At 39.9% G+C, this 22,046-nt stretch overlaps 1 long non-coding RNA gene across 2 annotated transcripts in view; it reads left to right on the forward strand.

Moving 5' to 3' along the window:
• The window catches only part of LOC130291411 (uncharacterized), a 56,030-nt gene extending 49,341 nt beyond the window's left edge, over positions 1–6,689 (forward strand). The window contains exon 4 of one of the 2 annotated variants that reach the window (XR_008847927.1): positions 6,599–6,689. This is a non-coding gene — a long non-coding RNA (uncharacterized LOC130291411). Of the gene's footprint in view, positions 1–1,381; positions 1,538–6,598 lie in introns of those variants that run through there. The other variant, XR_008847928.1, reaches the window with a different exon arrangement.
• The last annotated feature ends 15,357 nt before the right edge of the window (positions 6,690–22,046 follow it).

Raw genomic sequence — 22,046 nt, forward strand, 5'->3', positions numbered from 1 at the left:
ATTAAAAAAAAGTACCCCTTTAACTGTCTGAGCCATAAAAAATTATCCCTACTTCATGACGAATTAGGTCTTTGCCATTTAATAGTGTTCTTTTTTTCCTCTGGATCAAATGAGGTTTCTAACTATGAAAAGGTCAATTTTGATACACTTAAATCTTTTTTAAACCCACTAATTGTGTATGAAAACAAGATACGTGTCACAGACATGCACAGTTTTGTCACAGTTATAATATTAATGAACTGAGCTGTAGGAGTCTCTGGTGCTGGCTTCTTCACTAAAGATGGTAGCGGGGCAGAAAGAGCAAGATGCGGCCTAGTTAAGTGTAGTTTACAGTACAGATTGTAGCTAGTCTATGCTGGAGGTGGACCACAAAATCACTTAATGTATAAATTTCAAGAATAAATTGTAAAGTTCTTCACTAAAATTATGTTTCTTCTAAACTGGAGATACGCTTAAAAGAAAATCTGTCAGCTGTATATTATGCTCAGAGCTGCAGATCTGGACAGATAGCTGAATATGAAATAAATGTTACCTTTCTTTTAGCTGATGGCTGTTTGCAAAGTTATAAAATCATCTTTTACTTCTAAGTGTCAAAAAAGCCAGGCTGACCTGGAGGATGAATGCTTCCTTCTTCTGCCAACCTTAATCTGTATGATTCATGCACAAGGCTCAATGATGGAAGCCAAAATCTGTACATAAATCATACAGGGCAGGGAGAGAGGAGGCTAAGCACAACCTGTGTGACACTTGAGCTTAGAAGTTAAACATGATTTTAAAACTTTACAAACAGCCATCATCACCTAAGGTATTATTATTATTTTTTTTTTTTTATCTTACAGATATCTGCCTGCAGCTCCAAGCATGATATAGAGCTAACAGATTTGCTTTAAAGTTTGTCTGTAAATGGTGATCTGAATTACAAAGTCATGCTATTTCATTTTTTCATTTTGTATACACCTGATAAGTAGATGTGTATCTTATAAGATGAGTGGATTTGTTTATCTGAATGGTATTTTATAATTTGATGACTTAGGTATTAGAGAAAAGCTCTTTTTGATGACTGTATTTACAGACACAGCTAGTCTACAATAAGTTGCCTCATTCCTCTCCTTATCACAACTGAGCACCTGCCGGTATATACAATTTTTAGCTAACAGTTGTAAAACTCTGTCTATGAAATTGAGAGATTCTTCTATTACAGGGATCGATCATCCGGCTGGCTTTAGAACCCATGGCATTTTTTTCTCATATGAAAATGGGAAATTGATTATTTGTCAAACTTTCTTTTTTATTAAAGCAAATACACATCTCAGACTGACATTACACTTCTGAAGCTCTAAAGGAATCTGGAGAACTAAGCATCTAATGTTTGTATCTCTAGGGTCAGTGTGGAGTCAGTTCTCAATAATCCATAGCTAATCAAGAGAATCTACAGGAATGTTCGAGGGAAAACAGGAAATCCTTGAGATGTGCAAAGAACTGAGTCATAACTAGTGTCTGAAATCCGTATGAATCATTCCACAAGCCCTACATTTACAGTGGAATTTTTATCTTGTTGTAGAAAATTAGATCCATCATTGCATAAGGATTCTATGTGAGAGTTACGCACTTTTAATAAAACATATTTAATACGAGCTTTGATATTCCCCATCCTACGTCATTCACAGACTATTTGAGTAATTTTCGTGTCAGTTTTTTTCACATATAAAAATAAATGAGATACAAAAAAAATCCATATTTTTACATTGCCACGTCATAAATGGCATATGTTAATATAACCTTAGCCCAATAACATACTTTGTTCAGTAGTCTGCATTAGTATTTTTAAATCAGAACCTAAACTAAGATAAGTAGAAGATATATAATGGAAATATTTGCAGATGTTCCATATTTTGGATCCATGATTGGTTTTGTTTTAAGCCTTTTGTTGAATGCTGACTAATGTTTTTGGAGCTAATGAGGAGCTAATTGACCCAGCTTCCTGTATTTGCACACAAAGAGGGATATTTCTCAATAACTGTGCAGAGGAAGAGTGGCGCAGCTGCCCATGGCAACCACTCAGATTGCTTCTTTCATTTTTAAAGAAGCAATTTGATTGGTTGCCATGGGCAAGTGCACCTCACTTTACCTACATAGGTTTTGATAAATCTCCCCCAAAATGCCCACAAATAGCTTAATGGATTTGCAAGCAAGGGAAACCATTTACACCAGCAAAGTCACATCATAAATCTGGTGAATGTTGTCCACAACAATTTCGGGAAAATAAAAAAGGCCTGGAAATTAAGGTCAGAAAATGATGGCCTTGATGAATGACCCCCTAAGGGTACAATAGCAGGAAGAGACATAGAGGGCAGGAAACCAGAGAAGGATGGAAACTAGAGCAGTTTGGACACAGTCAGATTTTATATTGGAGTTTTTATATATGAGACCAAATATTGTAATCAGCATTGGGGATTTGGATGTACTCCTGATATTAACGGGTATTCCACTCTCATATTGGTATGCCATATGAACTCTCTCTATTCCTCTCTCTCTCTTCCCCCCCCCTCTCTCTCTCTTTCTCTATTCATCTCTCTCTCTCTTCCCCCCCTCTCTCTCTCTCTCTATTCCTCTCTCTCTCTTCCCCCCCTCTCTCTCCCTCTCTATCCCTCTCTCTCTCTTTCTCTCTGTCCCCCTCTCCCTCTCTCCCCCTCTTTATATATATATATATATATATATATATATATATATATATATTAGTATATATGATATATATATATATATATATATATATATATATACACACACACACAAGTGAAGGCAACTGCAGCACACCAATTCAAAGTGCAAAAGAGTGATTTATTCCAGAAAATACAGGCAATGTTTCTGTGGCCTCACACCACCATTTTCAAGCAGCATTTGAGTGATTCAGAGAGCTTTAAATAGTTACACATACATACAAGCTCATTAATAATAGTTAACAATAAAAATACAATAAGTGCAAAATTAAACCTATGTATAAACATCAGTGAATAGTATAAGATGCCAGCAGGCAATGTGAACATATACCTATAATTGTGTATGCCAGTAAAGTGATAATAGTGCATTAAAAAAATTATTTATCATATCATAGATTAAAAACCATGAAAATCTAGTGGTATGAATAATTGATTACATAAACAATAAGGGCAGAGCTTACCCGACAGAGGATCTGTATACATCGCCACAATGGCGGCGTGCAGCGGCGTCCACGCTGCATCCCGTTTCCGGGATTGTGTTTTTGACCTATCACAGGCACAGTAGGAAGCGTCCTAGACCCACGTGGGTCGCGTGTAAATACATGCATGCGCACATCGCTCAATGCGCCATATAGGAAAAGGGCAGTCACTTATGTTTAGCAAGTGAGCAGAAGCTCACAAAAATAGCTATCAGTTACTCAGAATCAAAGTATTCTAAGGGCCCATGTATTTCCATCGAGGAGTAGAAGTGCATATCAGAAAAAATATATATAATTTAGGTAAAGCTCGGTCTCGAACCCACATCACACAAATACCAGCACCAATTCTCCTATACCCCATCATTAGCATGCTTCACCACCATCTCCCAGGACTGGGGGAAGTGGCAAAAAAATCCTATCTCTGTAGTAGTGTAAAACACCACTAACAGGGACAAGATAAACGCGTTGTTGACATATTGGGGCCACACAGAAGTGTGAGGAGGGTGCCCATACATGATACACTCATACCGTGGGGAAAATCATTGACCAAGTAGTGATAGTAAATGCATAGTATTTTATTATGGTCATTGGACAAAGTAATAGACGTTTATATCTGTGCTAGGTCAAAACAACAAGCCAAAGGAGAGGGAGAAAAAAGTTTGGGAGAGGGAAACACATTTTTTTTTTAAATATATAATTAAAAAAGGATGCAAAATCTTCAACAGAATTGCCTCTGTTCAGTATTTGCTGCCACTATTCTTTTTCATATTCTGTAAGAAAAAAAGGGGAGAAATAGAAATAAATATGACATAAGTAGAATCACTACAAAATCTTCTCACTCACTGGGGGTATATCAACAGTTCCTCAGGCATCATGCATGATAAATTTGTGATGTCACAATAAATTCCACATTTAGACCCTGTGGTTTCAAAGATGGAAGTTCATGAATCCATTTAAGTTCTCTCTTTTTCAAGAGGCTAATCCGGTCCCCCCACCTCAGATTTTGTGATGTACGTCTTGGTCTGTCCATGTGGTCTCCTCTATGTAGGGGAGACCACATGTGATTTTAAGACCAGGATGAACCAACACCGCTATAGTATAAGGAAGAATCGGTTAGATCTTCCTGTGGTGAAACATTTTTCCGAGGCCAACCATAAGGAACAAGACCTTAAAATCACTCTAATTGACCATATTCCCCCACTCAAAGGTGGGGGTAGGGGGGGGGACCGGATTAGCCTCTTGAAAAAGAGAGAACTTAAATGGATTCATGAACTTCAATCTTTGAAACCACAAGGTCTAAATGTGGAATTTATTGTGATCTCACAAATTTATCATGCATGATGCCTGAGAAACTGTTGATATACCCCCAGTGAGTGAGAAGATTTTGTAGTGATTCTACTTATGTCATATTTATCTCTATTTCTCCCCTTTTTTTCTTACAGAATATGAAAAAGAATAGTGGCAGCAAATAACGAACAGAGGCAATTCTGTTGAAGATTTTGCGTCCTTTTTTATGTATATATATTTAAAAAAAAAATTTGTTTCCCTCTCCAAATTTTTTCTTTTTTTCTTCTCTTTTTTCTCCCTCTCCTTTGGCTTGATGTTTTGACCTAGCACAGATATAAACGTATATTACTTTCTCCAATGGCCATAATAAAATACTATGCATTTACTATCACTACTTGGTCAATGATTTTCCCCACAGTATGAGTGTATCATGTATGGACACCCTCTTCACACTTCTGTGTGGCCCCAATATGTCAACAACGCGTTTATCTTGTCCCTGTTAGTGGTGTTTTACACTACTACAGAGATAGGATTTTTTGCCATTTCACCCAGTCCTGGGAGATGGTGGTGAAGCGTGATAATGACGGGATATAGGAGAACTGGTGCTAGGCTGTTTGTATTTGTGTGGTGTGGGTTTGAGACCGAGCTTCACCTAAATTACATTATTTTTTCTGATATGCACTTCTACTCCTCGAAGGAAATACATGGGCCCTTAGGATACTTTGATTCTGAGTAACTGATAGTTATTTTTGTGAGCTACTGCTCACTTGCTAAACATAAGTGACTGCCCTTTTCCTATATGGCAGCTGATTGAGCGATGTGCGCATGCGTGTATTTACACCCGACCCACGTGGGTCTAGGACGCTTCATACTGTGCCTGTGATAGGTCAAAAACACAATCCCGGAAACAGGAGGCAGCATGGACGCCACTGCACGCCGCCATTATGGCGATGTATACAGATCCTCTGTCGGGTAAGCTCTGCCTTTATTGTTTATGTAATCAATTATTCATACCACCTGATTTTCATGGTTTTTAATCTATGATAAATAATTTTTTAATGCACTATTATCACTTTACTGGCATACACAATTATAGGTATATGTTCATATTGCCTGCTGACATCTTATACTATTCACTGATGTTTACACATTGGTTTTATTTTGCACTTATTGTATTTTTATTGTTAGTTATTATTAATGAGCTTGTATGTATGTGTAACTATTTAAAGCTCTCTGAATCACTCAAATATTGCTTGAAAATGGTGGTGTGAGGCCACAGAAACGTTGCCTGTATTTTCTGGAATAAATCACTCTTTTGCACTTTGAATTAATGTGCTGCAGTCACCTTCACTTGTATATACAGCCAATGGATCCAGGACCGGAACCCCTGAGACTTCCTGCACCCATCTACTGCTTTGCTGACTTGGGAGTGCTGCTCTCCATTTTTTGTTTTATATATATATATATATATATATATATATATATATATATATATATATATGCCTATCTTTATAAAGGGGGTACCTGAACTCAATCCTTAGGTGATGGCTACACATGTTTTCGGCTGTCTCCATTCTCTTTTATGGTGGTAATGATACCCACTTCTGAATCCTTTTTTTGTCTGGATGTGGCATCCACCTTATTAACGAGGAAGGTCTGGAGCACCCAGAGGGTTCAAGAGGTAGGATAGGCATCGATCAGATTTATAAGCCATCTCTTGTTGGAACCCCTTTAACCTCTATACTGCTTCCTTTGTCATTTTCTATTTATGGAAATGAAAAGATAAAAACTCTAACCCTCAAACAGTTAATTTATAACAACTGTTAAAATATAATGACTACTTATAATTTCAGCTTGGCTTCATATAAAAGCTATGTGGCCTCATAATCACAATTAGTCAGGAATGATGATGGGGTGATGTGAACTGGAAAATACTTTACTCAGCTTTTAATAATCTCATTAGAGAAAAGTGTAATGCAAATTAAGTTTTATGTTTTTGCTTGACATAAATAATAACTTACACAATTATAAATTATTTGAACTCACATTGTATTTGATATTAAAGTACTTTGTTTCATGAACTACTGTATTTAATTATCTTCCCTTTTTCAGCAGGATAAGCCCACTAAAAGTGCAAAAGAAATATTAATATCCTCCAAATATGCAAAGGAAAGCTAGTTGTCAATGTCATCCTTGCTTAACTATAAGAACTGAAATAAAGATATTGTATTGAACAAAGTGCAGAATTAACAGCATGTAAGGTCATGCATCTAGCTTTGTGTTGGTGCTCATTGTTTTAGTACACTGCTCAAAAAACATAAAGGGAACACTAAGATAACACACCCTAGATCTGAATTAATGAACTATTCGTATGAAATACTTTCATCTTTACATAGTTGAATGTCCTGACAACAAAATCACACAAAAAATTATCAATGGAAATCAAATTTCTCAACCCATGGAGGTCTGGATATGGAGTCACACTCAAAATCAAAATGGAAAACCACACTACAGGCTGATCCAACTTTGATGTTATGTCCTTAAAACTAGTCAAAATTAGGCTCAGTAATGTTTGTGGCCTTCACGTGCCCGTTTGACCTCCCTACAATGCCTGAACATGCTCCTGATGAGGTGTCTCCTGAGGGATGTTCTCCCAGACCTGGACTAAAGCATCCGCCAACTCCTGGACAGTCTGTGGTGCAAAGTGGCATTGGTGGATGGAGCGAGACATGATGTCCCAGATGTGCTCAATCTGATTCAAGTCTGGGGAACGGGCAGGTTAGTCTATAGCATCAATGCCTTCCTCTTGTAGGAACTGCTGACACACTCCAGCCACATGAGGTCTAGCATTGTCTTGCATTAGGAGGAACCCAGGGTCAATCGCACCAACATATGGTCTCACAAGGGTTCTGAGGATCTCATCTTGGTACCTATTGGGAGTCAGGCTACCTCTGGCAAGCACATGGAGGGCTGTGTGGGCCCCAAAAGAAATGTCACCCCACACGATTACTGACCCCCTGCCAAACCAGTCATGCTGAAGGATGTTGCAGGCAGCAGAACGTTTTCCACGGCGCCACCAGACTGTCATGTCTGTCACATGTGCTCAGTGTGAACCTGCTTTCATCTGTGATGAGTGGAGAATTTGCCAATCATGGTATTCTCTGGCAAATGCCAAACGTCCTGCACGGTGTTGGGCTGTAAGCACAACCCCCACCTGTGGACATCGGGCCCTCTTACCACCCTCATGGAGTCTGTTTCTGACGGTTTGAGTGGCCTGCTGTAAATTATTTTGCAGGGCTCTGGCAGTGCTCCTCCTGCTCCTCCTTGCACAAATATGGAGTTAGCGGTCCTGCTGCTGGGTTGTTGCACTCCTACGGCCTCCTCCATGTCTCCTGATGTACTGGACTTTCTCCTGGCAGCGCCTCCATGCTCTGGACACTACGCGGACAGACACAGCAAACCTTCTTGCCACTGCTCGCATTGATGTACCCTCCTGGATGACCTGCACTACCTGAGCCACTTGGGTGGGTTGTAGACTCCACTAGAGTGAAAGCGCTGCCAGCATTCAAAAGGGACCAAAACATCAACGAAGAAGCATAGGAACTGAGAAGTCGTCTGTGGTCACCACCTGAAGAACCTCTCCTTTATTGGGGGTGACTTGCTAATTGCCTATAATTTCCACCTGTTATCTGTTCCATTTGCACAACAGCATGTGAAATTGATTGTCAATCAGTGTTGCTTCCTGAGTGGACAGTGTGATTTCACAGAAATGTGATTGACTTGGAGTTACATTGTGTTGTTTAACCTGTTGGGGACGAAGGGCGTATGCATACGCCCTTGCGTCCTGGTACTTAAGGACTAAGGGCGTGGGAATTTCGGCCCCCGCCCGGTGCACCCCGTGCAAATGCCTAGGGGGGTCATTAGACCCCCCCATGTCGGCGATCGGCGCAAATCGCAAGTGAATTCACACTTGCGAATTGCGCCGATTCCGGGTCATTACGGGTCTATGGTGACCCGGTGACCCGGAATAGAAGAGGGAACGCGGGTGTCTAAGACACCCACGATCCCCCTAAAGCGATAGGAGTGAGGTGGCAGAGTTGCCACCCCTCCTATCTCTGCTATTGGTGGTCTAGACGCGACCACCAATAGCAGATCTGGGGCGGAGGGGTTTACTTTTGTTTTCCCCGTCCTGCCCTCCCACAATAGGCGGAGCAGAATGGGGAAAACGAAGAGGAGCGGCGCCGGAGTCCACTTACCCCTCCAGAGGCAGCGGAGAAACGAGGATTGGCGGGCGGCGACGGAGATCTGTGGCGGCGTGCGGCAGAAGAGGACGGCTCCCGGACGCGACGGAAGCCGGTGAGTAGTTGCCTAGCAACATCTAGAGGGCTACAGTCTGAGACCACTATAGTGGTCTCCAGACTGTAGCCCTCCAGATGTTGCAAAACTACAACTCCCAGCATGCCCAGACAGCTGTTTGCTGTGTGGGCATGCTGGAATTTATAGTTTTGCAACAGCTGGAGGTCTGCAGTTTAGAGACCACTGCACAGTGATCTCTATACTGCCCTCTAGATCTTGCAAAACTACAACTCCTAGCATGCCCACACAGGCTGTTTGCTGGTCCACAGTTTGGAGATCACTGTTCAGTGGTCTCTAAATTGTAGCACTCCAGATGTTGCAAAACTACAAATTCCAGCATGCCCACACAGAAAACAGCTGTCTCGGCATGCTGAGAGTTGTAGTTGCGTACCTCCAGCTGTTGCATAACTACATCTCCCAGCATGCCCTTCTGTGATCAGACATGTTGGGAATTGTAGTTTTGCAACAGCTGGAGGCACACTGGTTGGAAAATACTGAGTTAGGTAACAGAACCCAACTCAGTATTTTCCAACCAGTGTGCCTCCAGCTGTTTCAAAACTACAACTCCCAGCATGTACTGACAGACCGTGCATGCTGGGAATTGTAGTTTTGCAACAGCTGGAGGCTCACTGGTTGGAAAATACTGAGTTATGTAACAGAACCTAACTGAAGGTTTTCCAACCAGTGTGCCTCCAGCTGTTGCAAAACTACAACTCCCAGCAGGTACTGACAGACCGTGCATGCTGGGAGTTGTAGTTTTGCAACAGCTGGAGGCTCACTGGTTGGAAAATACTGAGTTATGTAACAGAACCTAATTGAAGGTTTTCCAACCAGTGTGCCTCCAGCTGTTGCAAAACTACAACTCCCAGCATGTACTGACAGACCGTGCATGCTGGGAGTTGTAGTTTTGAAACAGCTGGAGGTTTGCCCTACCTCCCCCCCCCCCCAATGTGAACGTACAGGGTACATTCACACGGGCGGGTTTACAGCAAGTTTCCTGCTTCAAGTATGAGCTGCGGCAAATTTTTCGCTGCAGCGCAAATTCCTAGCGGGAAACTCACCGTAACCCACCAGTGTGAATGTACCCTAAAAACACTACACTAACACCTAATAAAGAGTAAAACACTACATATACACCCCCTTACACTGCCCCCCCCCCCCCCCAATAAAAATGAAAAACGTATTGTACGGCAGTGTTTCCAAAACGGAGCGTCCAGCTGTTGCAAAACAACAACCCCCAGCATTTCCGGACAGCAACTGACTGTCCAGGCATGCTGGGAGTTTAGCAACAGCTGGAGGCACCCTGTTTGGGAATCACTGGCGTAGAATACCCCTATGTCCACCCCTATGCAATCCCTAATTTAGTCCTCAAATGCACATGGTGCTCTCTCACTTTGGAGCCCTTTTGTATTTCAAGGAAACAGTTTAGTGCCACATATGGGGTATTTCCGTACTCGGGAGAAATTGCACTACAAATTTTGGGGGGCTTTTTCTCCTTTTACCCCTTATGAAAAGGAAAAGTTGGGGTCTACACCAGCCTGTTAGTGTAAAAAAAATTTTTTTACACTAACATGCTGGTGTTGCCCTTTACTTTTTATTTTCACAAGAGGTAAAAGGAAAAAAAGACCCCCAAAATTTGTAACGCAATTTCTCCTGAGTACGGAAATACCCCATATATGGGCGTAAAATGCTCTGCGGGCGCACAACAAGGCTCAGGAGTGAGAGCGCACTATGTACATTTGAGGCCTAAATTGGTGATTTGCACATGGGTGGCTGATTTTACAGCGGTTCTGACATAAATGCAAAAAAATAAATACCCACATGTGACCCCATTTTGGAAACTACCCCCCTCACGGAATGTAATATGGGGTACAGTGAGAATTTACGCCCCACAGGGGTCTGACAGATTTTTGGAACAGTGGTACGTGAAAATGAAAAATTTAATTTTTTTGTTTGCACAGCCCACTGTTCCAAAGATCTGTCAAACGCCAGTGGGGTGTAAATGCTCACTGTACCCCTTATTACATTCCGTGAGGGGTGTAGTTTCCAAAATGGGGTCACATGTGGGGGGGTCCACTGTTCTGGCACCACGGGGGGCTTTGTAAATGAACATGGCCCCCGACTTCCATTCCAAACAAATTATCTCTCTAAAAGCTCAATGGCGCTCCTTCTCATCTGAGCGTTGTAGTTCGCTCGCAGTGCACTTGACGTCCAAACATGGGGTATTTCCATACTCAGAAGAAATGGGGTTACAAATTTTGGGGGGCATTTTCTCCTATTACCCTTTGTAAAAAAGTAAAATTTGGGGAAAAACCAGCATTTTAGTGGAAAAATATTTTTTTTTAATTTACACATCCAACTTTAACAAAAAGTTGTCAAACACCTGTGGGGTGTTAAGGCTCACCGTACCCCTTGTTACGTTCCTTGAGGGGTGTCGTTTCCATAATAGTGTGCAATGTGGGTTTTTTTGCTGTCCTGGCACCATAGGTGCTTCCTAAATGGGACATGCCCCCCAAAAACCCTTTCAGAAAAACTCACTCTCCTAAATCCCATTGTTGCTCCTTCGCTTCTGAGCCCTCTAGTGCACCCGCCGAACACTTGACATACACATGAGGTATTTTCTTACTCGAGAGAAATTGGGTTACAAATTTTAAGAGGATTTTTTTCCTTTTACCCCTTGTAAAAATTCAAAAACTGGGTCTTCAAGAACATGCCAGTGTAAAAAATGAAGATTTTGAATTTTCTCCTTCACTTTGCTGCTATTCCTGTGAAACACTTAAAGGGTTAAAACGCTGACTGAATGTCATTTTGAATACTTTGAGGGGTGCAGTTTTTATAATGGGGTCATTTATGGGGTATTTCTAACCAGAAGACCCTTCAAATCCACTTCAAACCTGAACTGGTCCCTGAGAAATTCAGATTTTGAAAATTTTGCGAAAAAATTGGAAAATTGCTGCAGAATTTTGAAGCCCTCTGGTGTCTTCCAAAAGTAAAAACTCATCAATTTTATGATGCAAACATAAAGTAGACATATTGTATATGTGAATCAATATATAATTTATTTGGAATATCCATATTCCTTATAAGCAGAGAGCTTCAAAGTTAGAAAAATGCAAAATTTGCAAATTTTTCATGACATTTTGGAATTTTTCACCAAGAAAGGATGCAAGTATCGCCAAAAATTTACCACTAACATAAAGTAGAATATGTCACGAAAAAACAATCTCGGAATCAAATTTATAAGTAAAAGCATTCCAGAGTTATTAATGCTTAAAGTGACAGTGGTCAGATTTGCAAAAAATGCTCCCGTCCTTAGGGTCATAATGGGCTCCGTCCCCAAGGGGTTAAGTGTTCCCTTTATTTTTTTGAGCAGTGTATTGAAAATGGGGTAGTTTAAACTGATACCAACCTGAGTAGATATACACTTAGATATTTAATGTGCAAGAATGATATATATGAGCTCTTTGCACTCCAATAGCACATCAATTCATGTTTAACCCCTTAAGGACTCAGGGTTTTTCAATTTTTGCACCTTCGTTTTAGCCTTCTTAACTTTTAAAAATCATAACCCTTTCAATTTTGCACCTATAATTCCATATTATGGTGTATTTTTTGCTCCACCAATTCTACTTTGCAGTGACATTAGTAATTTTACCAAAAATTCACAGTGAAACAGAAAAAACAAAATTTTTTAACTTTTGGGGGCTTCCGTTTCTACACAGTGCATTTTTCGGTAAAAATAACACCTTTTCTTTATTCTGTAGGTACATATGATTAAAATGATACCCTACTTTTAAAGGTTTGATTTTGTCTTACTTCTGTAAAAAAAATTATAACTACATGCACGAAAATGAATACATTTAAAATTATCATCTTTTGACCCATATAACTTTTTAGCCCTCATAAGGGGTGGTATGAGGGCTAATTTTTTACACTATGATCTGAAGTTTTTATCTGTACCATTTTTGTATTGATCAGACTTTTTGATCGCTTTTTAGTAATTTTTTCAGGATATAGAAAGTGACCAAAAATACGCTATTTCGGACTTTGGAATTTTTTGGTGAACGACATTGACTGTGCAATTTAATTAACAATATATTTTTATAGTTCGGACATTTATGCACGCGTTGATACCACGTATGTTTATTTTTATTTACTTTTTTTTATGGGAAAAGGGGGTTGATTCTTACTTTTATTAGGGAAGGAGTTAAAGGGGTACTCTGGTGGAAAACTTTTTTTTTTTTTTATCAACTGGTGCCAGAAAGTTAAATAAATTTGTTAATTACTTCTATAAAAAAATCTTAATCCTTCCAGTACTTATTAGCTGCTGAATACTACAGAAGAAATCATTTTCTTTTTGGAACACAGAGCTTTCTGCTGACATCATGACCACAGAGCTCTCTGCTGACACATCTGTCCATTTTAAGAACTGTAGTAGGAGAAAATCCCCATAGCAAACACATGCTGCTCTGGACAGCTCCTAAAATGGACAGAGATGTCAGCAGAGAGCACTGTGGTCATGATATCAGCACAGAGCTCTGTGTTCCAAAAAGAAAATAATTTCCTCTGTAGTATTCAGCAGCTAATAAGCACTGGAAGGAGTAAGATTTTTTAATAGAAGTAATTTGCAATTCTGTGTAACTTTCTGGCACCAGTTGATTTAAAAAAAAAAAAAGTTTTCCACCGGAGTACCCCTTTAAATGATCTTTATGAACTTTTTTTCACACTCTTTTTTTGCAGTGTTTTAGCTCCCTCTAGTGGCTATAGCACTGCACACACTGATCTGCTACACAGATCATTGCCGTGCATTAACATGGCAATGATCAGTGTTATCGGTGGTCGATTGCTCAAGCCTGCATTTCAGGTTTCGAGCAATCAGTCGCCGATCTTACGTGCAGGGGGCAGGTAAGGCACCCTTCTGCTGCAACCTAGCTGATCGAGACATCACAATTTCCCCTCGATGGTCCTGATTAGAGATGAGCGAATCGAACTTGACGAACCCTGAATTCGTTAATTTCATGAAAAATTCGATTTGCAACGAATACGAATATCGCCGTGATTCTATCGCACAAATCGCTTCATTAAACTCCATTTTACAGCGTTCCAGGCTATTGTAGAGCTAAGATGGCGGATCCACATGTGAGTACATGAGGCAGGGGATTATGGGAGGGCGGGAAACCGCGGCGGGAATGAAGGTAGGCGGGCTGACCCTGAATCACATGTGAGATGCAGCCTATCAGTGTTCACTGACCCCTGTGATGTCACAGCCCCTATATAATCGGCAGCCATCTTGCCTCTCTTCATTTCATCTATGCACTCAGATGGAGAGGACGGGACTGCGTGTGTGTGAATAGCTCATACCACAGCGTTACACTGCAACTGCTAGTCACATCAGCATTAGGGAAAGGCAGGAGTGCAGAGTGCTGTGCTGTTACTCTGAGAAGGATCATTGATTGCTAAACCTCCTATTCACGTTATAGAGCATTGCAGCAGAGAGGGGCAGATAGCTGTCAGCTGCCTCATACAGATCTCCAAGCTGCCTGAGCTTTCTGAAGCATCTTATCTCCTCATTTTTCAGCCCAATTGAGGTTTTTTTCTCTCCACAAATCTTCTGCTGCTCAGAATTGTGTGACAGAGTGCAATTTAGGGTTTAATCCCTGGATTTTTTTTTTTTTTTGTGGTGCTGCACTGTTGGGTCCTGCTGCTGTTCAGAAATAAGTCATATAAGTGTGGACTTTAGTGCCTTTTTACCATTTTTCACCTGTTGCTCTGTCTCTGTGCTAAATTCAGTGTTATACGACACATTATACACCTGCCGGTGTATTAAAGAAAAAAAAAGTTTTCCTGCGTAAAATAAAAATACACTTAACAGTGGCCTTATCATTGCAAAGGGCCTACATACAAGCAAATAGCGTACCATATAATACCTTTTTTTCTGTCTCTGTGCTAAATTCAGTGGTATACCACACGTTATACACCTGCCGGTGTATTAAAGAAAAAAAAATTTTTTCCTGAGTACAAATACGCTTAACAGTAGCCTTATCATTGCAAAGGGCATAAATATAAGCAAATAGCGTACCATATACTATATTTCTGTCTCTGTGCTAAATTAAGTGTTATACCACATGTTATATACCTGCCGGTGTATTAAAGAAAAAAAAGGTTTTCCTGCGTAATAATACGCTTAACAGTTAGGTTAAGCTTTTGGCTGTCCAGGCATGCTGGGAGTTGTAGTTTTGCATCAGCTGGAGACACACCGGTTGGTAAACACTGTGATATACAGATAGATATCTATCATTCCCCCTACCGTACTCTTGCATTGAGGGGCGGAGCATGATGTCACATGGGGGCGGAGGCTTGACGTCACATGCTGCCGGCCCTGTAGTCGCCCGTAATCCGTGTTCGCTCCGGGGACTGATTACAAACGTGGTGCCGCATGCATGATCGCGGGCGTCCCCAGCTGTGGGACTCCCACGATCAGGCATCTTATCCCCTATCCTTTGGATAGGGGATAAGAAGTGTAAGCACTGGAGAACCCCTTTAACTAACTAACTGTTTGACTTGCGGCAGGGAACAGAACAGAGCCACCTAGTGGTTGTTTTTTCAATCACACAAAAATACATATAAAGGTTGAGAATTTTAACAGCAAGTACATAGCAAAGTGTCTTATAAATACATAAGGAACAACATATTAAAAGTTTAGTTTGGTGACAGGTACTCTTTAATCCTGACTTGGAATCCATTTTTATTGTGATAAGCAATGTCTGACATCAGAAGGATCTTCTTTCTTCACCTCTGTACAACATTCTACAGGACAGGTTGTCCCTCTCCTGCGACTTCTGGGCTGTGCATTTTTTTATGTAGAAGGTCAGCGGCCATCTTACAGAGGCTTCTATCTGTGTAGACTCCTGAGCAGGATCTCTGAACGCCAAGGTAATGTATGAGATTCTTTTTTCTACTCTCATACAAATTCCATACTCAGACCGAGGATTCCTTCTTACCCAATGCATTTACGTTACATTTGGGAACAATGGATCTATTGCAGCATAGTGTCATAAATTAATATATACAGAATTGAACTATTAGAAAGTTTTGTGCTTTGCAACAAATTTGCTGCATGCATGTGAATGTACCTTTCAATGATATCTATTCCTGGAACACTTAAGTCATTTACTAGTGACAAGCTAGCTATTTAGAACTAAGAAGCTAATAGTTAAATTACACCCACAGATCTGTAGGTGAATGAATTGAAGAATCGGATAATGTGCGCTGCGGCGAGTCCTCTCTAAAATGATTAGTGGAAAACAATCAGCCAGGAAAAACTCCGACCATGTATCAGGTAATCAATACAAATGTTCATTCTTTGCCAAGATTTCTTAACACCTGTCAAGGCTGAGTAATCAGTCAATGTTCACATTTTACATGCAAGAGAAACCCACAACAGAAAAGTGTTAACATCTACTGGGGATTTACTGATTTTACTGCAGAAAAGAAGACACAGTTCTTTGCTAAACCAATTATTGCTTACTTGTGGAGAATTGCTTCCAATCAGCGCTGCTTAGGGAATAGAGTTGTCATTTTATTCACTGTAGCACATCGCACCTTGCCCCATGTACTTGTCTCACAGATAATAAGCTATTGATAAATTATCTTAAAGCTTCTTATCTGCTTCGTGTCTTTACATACACAGACCCTAACAAATGGTTTTGGAATCGCCACACTTAGGGTCTATTCACATGGCGGAATTTCGCCTCAAATTAAAGCTCATAGAATTCTATGGGATTCCGCACTCCCATTCACACTTCTGAATTTCCGCTTGCGGAATTCCGCAAGCGGAAATTCAGAAGTGTGAATGGGAGTGCAAAATCTCATAGAAGTCTATGAGCTTTAATGGCGGAAATTCTGCCATGTGAATAGACCCTTAGAGTACGCTCACACGAGCGGATTTTGCAGCGGATTTTGCTGCGGATCTGCTGATGAAGGCCCGCTCTATGCTGTCTTTACATGTGCCTGCTAGTAGCGGCAATACGCCTCCACGAGCAGATACACTGCGATGTGCGAGTCGCAGTATACTAGTACATCGCGGGAGCTCTCTGCCCAGCTCAGAGCAGGGAGAGTGGCCGCGATGTGCGAGTACGCCATGCACATCACTGCAGTTTAAGTACTGTACATTTTTGTGCGTGTTTTTTTCTAGTGGTGTTTTTTTTTATCATTAAAGGTGTACTCTGGTGGAATTTTTCGTATTTAAATATCTGGTGCCAGAAAGTTAAGCAGATTTGTCCATTTAATAATCTTAATCCTTCTAGTACTTCTCAGCCTGTGTATGCTGCAGAGGAAGCTGTACAGTTCTTTTCGGTCTGACCACAGCGTCTCTGCTGACACCTCTGTCAGTGTCAGAAACTGTCCACAGCAGGAGAGGTTTGCTATAGGAATTTGTTCCTGCTCGTGACAGTTCATGGACAGAGGTGGCAGTGGAGAGCACTGTGGTCAGACTGAAAATAACTTCCTCTGCACCATACAGCAGCTGATAAGTACTGGAAGGATTACAAATCTGTTTAACTTTCTGGCACCAGTTGATTCCACCGGAGTACCGCTTTAAACATAATTCCTTTTGCCTTTGACACAAGGTTTTCTATTAAAAAATGTGACAATTTATTTTTTTACCATCCAGTGTTTTTTCTGTAATACCCTCAAAAACATCCATAAATAAAATAGGGCAATTTTTTTAATTGTGTGTGTTAACAATCACATTTGGTAAGCCACATTTCTGAGTTTTTTTGTGCCTTTAATTGCTACTATATCGAAGTCTGGATTATGTGAAACATACATATTATCAGAATATAATGAAATATCTGGCAGAGGAAGCTCCATAGTTCTGAGGCCCAGAAGAAAAATGGGTCTACTGTTGCTTCAGATTTCCTTGAATCCAAAGCTATTTATCAGGTATTTTTACACTTTACCATTTGTATAGACAATTCATCAAAAGGCCATGCTCCCGAATAATAAATCTGTCACACTCTACACTTGGAGAGAAAACTGCAACCTTTTTATTTGATGACCAGTATTAATAAATCTTTCCATGTGTATTATTTGAAGTCTGTAGTCTCAAAGACTCTAGATTCCATTTTCTGCTGCTGTCTTCCCCAGTTTTTTTTAAGGTTTGGGGGTTCACAAAGAAAAATATTGTATTTCATTATATTAGTTCATTCAGGCAGGCTATACTAGCAGAGTGCTGAATCTGGTAAATCTGAAAACTGTCAAGTGTAAATATACACAAACTATTTTGGTTTATTTTATTTATTTAGTTATTTTTTTTTAATGTGCGGGTGCAATTTTTGGGTTTCTAGCAAACTACACCCCCTTTTACCACAAACATACTTCTTTGGCAGAAGAGTCAGAAAAGTGTACAAAAAGTGTTACAAATGCATGCATAGGCGGAAGTTCTTTAAAGGGGTACTCCAGGGGAAAAAAAACATTTTCATATCAACTCCAGAAAGTTAAACAGTTAAACAGATTTGTTAATTACTTCTATTAAAAACTGGACAGTTCCTGACATGAACAGAGGTGGCAGCAGAGATCACTGTGGTCAGACAGAAAAGAACAACTCAACTTCCCCTGGAGCAAACAGCAGCTGTTTAACTTTCTGGCACCAGTTGATTTAAAAAAAAATGTTTTTCACTGGAGTTCTCCTTTAAGACAGTTGTTGGCACAAGTTTTGCCTAAAACTGCACCAAAATTCTGACAGATTTGCTATATAAAATTTTGGACAGTCTAATTATTCAAAGTTTACTATTCTTAACTGAAAGGAGAAGGGGAAGCAGGATAGGGGAAAGGAGAAGCAGGATAGGGGAAAATGTTTTGAGCGCAGGGGGTCCGACTGCTATGGCCGTCCCCAGCTCTTCGTCCAGAGAGGCGCGTCATGACCTCTGCCTGAATTGGGGGCCACATGCCCCTTTCCACATATTTCTATCGGAGAGCCGAATATAGCCAAATGAAATATGGAGCGGGTCGCGACGCACCGCTCTGGGGAAGAGCCAGGGCTCAGTACAGCAGATCGCAGGGAGGACACAGTGATCTAAAACTTATCCCCTATCCTTTTTCTGTACTTCTAGGCATGGGACTTCTTCTGTAACACCATCTCATGATTGAGCTGCTTTGCATATTCTTTCATCCCAGGAGTGTGTGTTGGTGAATACATAGTCACGCAATTGTGATGCTCTACTCATGGAGAACATCATGCAAGGAGCTGTAGTTTTGCAACAGCTTGGGAAACACTGCTGCTTGGGAAACACTGCTCTGGAGGGATTTCTGACTTGACATAGATTCCTAGTAGTTTTGGAGAGAAACACTAATGATAAGGGAAAGCTACCTTAAATGGTAGAATAATTGAGTTGATTTGCATATTCTTTCATCCCAGAATTCCGAGTGAAGTTCTAAAGGCCTATAAATTTCCAAACACTAAAAAAATGTAGTTGGCTTTACTTAAAACTATAAACTGCACATAAAGTAAGTCTAATTGGTTGAACAAAAAAATGGTTTAGTGGAGGTTAATTAAAAAGGTGATGCAAATAGATCACTTATGTTTTTGATAAAGATAAGTCAACTTTTTAAAAGTTTGGTTGGACAGGTTTGCAGAATTTTGGCAAACTTTTCCTAGAGTTTGGACTGAACTCAGGTTCCCTGCATTCGGTTCACTCAACTCGAATCCCAAATTTTGGTGCACACGGTAGAGTTCCGCCTCAAATAAAGCCCATAAACTTATTCCTCACTTTCATTCACACTTTTTAATTTCCGCTTGTGGAATTCCACAAGCAGAAATTCAAAAGTGTGAATGAGAGTGCGGAATCCCATAGAAATCTATGGGCTTTAATTTGAGGTGGAATTCCGCAAGCGGAAATTCTGCCATGTGAATAGGTCTTTATGGTGCAAGTCTCTGAACAGGGGGCCCTAAACAAAATTAGCATTAAGCATAGGGCTTTCATCCAAGTGTTTAAATATACAGCTAAAATATGGAAATAAATGTAAAAAACAGAAAATGTATTGTTTTCTTTCTATTTAACAGCCCATTATTGCATTATTGATTTTAAACTCTGTTATAACATTATTCTGTCGAGTTTCTTGCTATACTTTAGGTGCCTTTTCTCTCAATTTAAAGCTATAAATATGAAGGACATACATTTATTATTATTATACAATGCTAGAAAAAAAATCTATTGTCTAAACCAAATGTTTTTCCTAAATATACTAAAATTACACATTAAATGTTTGGTGTTTTCTTATTTAATTTTGTAGAGATGACTTTCAGCATTTGTCTCCTTATCATCACCAGCACAGGACAAGGTTATAGCATCTATTATAAGGTTGAAGGCAGATAACACAGGGTCACACTGCTGACAATAGATGATGGTCACAGCTGACCACCTCCCCCTCCCTGCAATATAACCTTTTCAAGTCACAGAGCATACCCACATCACTCTCCTATATTTGTTTTAGTTTATTGATGTCCAGCTACCCACAGAAAATCTTTGGAAGTGCTTTTGTAACAGTTAAGGTAGTAAGACACATTCTTTCCATGTAAAATTCAGAGACAAAACACAGAATTAAACTGGAAATACTTTAGGTTAAGAGTTTGTTTCAGTATTTATTTTTAGAGTAAGAAAAATAAATAGATATTTACGCACCAGAAAGTTCATGTACATCCTGAGTAACATCAGAACTATAAAGTGAGGGGAGGAGCCAGCGGGTCCCGGTGGATATCAATTTCTGCCTTATGGTCTGCCTTTTTAGAAGTAGATTGCCGATTAAGCTAATCAATGCAATGCCTTTGCATAGTAATGAACAGTAATAGCAACCAAAAATTTGGTTTAATAAGTCCCCTGTGGAAACTTAGTCCAATCCCCTAAAAATTATAAATAAATAAATCACCCATTTTCTCCATTTTACAAATAAAAAAGTAAAAAAAAAAAAAAAATATATATATATATATATATATATATATATATATATATATATATTTGGAAATGTCCAAACAATTAAAATATAATGCTAATGATTCCAAAGGTGAACAGAAAAAACAAGAAAAAATACCAAAAGTTCAAAATTGCTGATTTAAGGTCACATCCTAGAAAATAGGAATAAAAAGTGACAAAAAAAAGTCAAGTGGCACTAATAAAAATTACAGATCATGTTGCAAAAAAATTAGCCCTTATGAAAAAAGTTATAAGGGGTCTGAATAACACGATTTTCAATTAAGTAATTAAAAAAAAAAAGTTTGCCTTATTTTAAAAGCAGTATAATAAAAGAAAAGCATGTAAACATGGGTATCATTGTATCATATTGACTCACATAATAAAAAGAACATTTCAGTTTTACCATAGAATATACTACATAAAAACAAAACCTCACAAAAGTTGCAAAATTTTATTTTTTCTTTTAAATTTCTCACCAAAATATGTTTTTTTAGGTTTTGGTGTGCATGTCATAGTATAATTAAAGGTGTCATTGCAAAGTACAATTGGTTTCACAAAACATAAGCCCTCATATGGCTTTGTAGATGAAATAATAAAAAATAAGAGTACTAACTCTTAACCCCTTAAGGACGCAGGACGTAAATGTACATCCTGGTGCGGTGGTATTTAACGCACCAGGACGTACATTTACGTCCTAAGCATAACCGCGGGCATCGGAGCGATGCCCGTGTCATGCGCGGCTGATCCCGGCTGCTGATCGCAGCCAGGGACCCGCCGGCAATGGCCGACACCCGCGATCTCGCGGGCGTCCGCCATTAACCCCTCAGGTGCCGGGATCAATACAGATCCTGGCATCTGCGGCAGTGCGCGATTTAAATGAACGATCGGATCGCCCGCAGCGCTGCTGCGGGGATCCGATCATTCATAACGCCGCACGGAGGTCCCCTCTCCTTCCTCCGTGCGGCTCCCAGCGTCTCCTGCTCTGGTCTGTGATCGAGCAGACTAGAGCAGAAGATCACCGAAAACACTGATCTGTTCTATGTCCTATACATAGAACAGATCAGTATTAGCAATCATGGTATTGCTATGAATAGTCCCCTATGGGGACTATTCAAGTGTAAAAAAAAAATGTAAAAAAATGTAAAAGTAAAAGTAAAAAAAAAGTGAAAAATCCCCTCCACCAATAAAAAAGTAAAACGTCCGTTTTTTCCTATTTTACCCCCAAAAAGCGTAATTTT

The sequence above is a fragment of the Hyla sarda genome, chromosome 9 (assembly GCF_029499605.1).
Source record: "Hyla sarda isolate aHylSar1 chromosome 9, aHylSar1.hap1, whole genome shotgun sequence".
Taxonomy (NCBI): domain Eukaryota; kingdom Metazoa; phylum Chordata; class Amphibia; order Anura; family Hylidae; genus Hyla; species Hyla sarda.